Source organism: Arachis duranensis, chromosome 10 (assembly GCF_000817695.3).
Source record: "Arachis duranensis cultivar V14167 chromosome 10, aradu.V14167.gnm2.J7QH, whole genome shotgun sequence".
In the NCBI taxonomy this organism is placed as follows: domain Eukaryota; kingdom Viridiplantae; phylum Streptophyta; class Magnoliopsida; order Fabales; family Fabaceae; genus Arachis; species Arachis duranensis.
In genome coordinates, this window is record NC_029781.3 from 23,438,246 (window position 1) to 23,439,787 (window position 1,542).

A 1,542-nucleotide genomic window follows, 5' to 3' on the forward strand; every position below is an offset into this window, starting at 1 on the left:
GTATAGGAATTTGCGGCTTTTCTGAGCCGTAATGGTGGCTAAGGGCTCGGCTTCGATCTACTTTGTAAAGTAGTCGACCCCTACTATGAGGTATTTGACTTGCCCCGGTCCTTGTGGGAACGGGCCAAGTAGGTCAAGTCCCCATTTTGCGAAGGGCCATGGTGCGGTGATGCTGATAAGGTCTTCTGGTGGTGCCTTGTGGAAATTGGCGTGTTTTTGGCAGGGGGGCATATTTTCACGAATTCCGTTGCGTCTTTCTGCAAGGTCGGCCAGTAGAAGTCGGCTCGGACTACCTTTTTAGATAATGCCCGAGCTCCGAGATGGTTCCCACACATGCCTCCGTGGACTTCTTCGAGGACGTTCTTTGTTTCTGAGGTCGGGACGCACCGAAGGAGGGGATTTGTGAATCCTCTTCTGTATAATACGCCGTGAATTAGTGTATAATTTTGGGCATCTTTCGTGAGCCTTTTAGCTCCCTTTCTTTCGGCGGGAAGAGTTCCCGACTTCAGGTAGCTGAGTATGGGGGGCATCCATCGACTTCAGGTAGTCGAGTATGGGGGTCATGCATCCTTGCTGTTGGTTGGATATATTTAGCGTTTCTTCCTCTTTTATCACGGAGGGGGATTGTAAGGTTTCCTGGAGGAGACTTCTGTTGTTGCCTCCGGGCTTGGTGCTGGCGAGCTTTGAGAGGGCGTCTGCCCGGGCGTTTTGTTCCCGAGGTATATGCTGGATTTGTATTTCTGAAAAGTGGCGTAATTGTTCCTGTGTTTGATCCAGGTATTTTTTCATAGTTGGGTCTTTGGCCTGGTAGCTTCCATTTACTTGAGATGTGACGACCTGGGAGTCGCTGAAGATCGTGATTCTCTGGGCTCCGACCTCTTCGGCTAGCTTTAGACCTGCTAGTAGGGCCTCGTATTCGGCTTGGTTGTTCGAGGCCTGGAACTCGAATTTTAGGGATAGTTCTATCCGTGTTCCTTGGTCGCTTTCGAGTATAACCCCGGCTCCGCTTCCTGTTTTGTTTGAGGACCCGTCGACATACAGATTCCACGAGAGTGGGGTTCCAGGGGTCTCAGTGTATTCTGCGATGAAGTCGGCTAGATACTGGGATTTTATGGCAGTCCGAGCTTCATAGTGAAGGTCGAACTCGGACAGTTCCACCGCCCACTGTAGTATTCGTCCTGCCAGGTCTGTTTTTTGCAGGATGTGTCTCATGGGTTGGTTTGTCCGGACTTTGATGGTGTGGGCTTGAAAGTAGGGACGGAGCCTCCGAGCTGTGAATATTAGGGCGTAGGCGAATTTTTCTATTTTCTGATAGTTTAATTCGGCCCCTTGCAGTGCCTTGCTCACAAAGTATACGGGGTGTTGTCCTTGGTCATTTTCCCGTATTAATGCTGAAGCGACTGCCCGATGTCCGACCGAGAGGTATAATACGAGCTCTTCCCCTTTTAAAGGTCGGGTTAGGATTGGTGGCTGCCCGAGGAATTCCTTGAATTCTTGGAAGGCTTTTTCGCACTCCGGGGTCCATGAGAAGGGTTTCCCTTT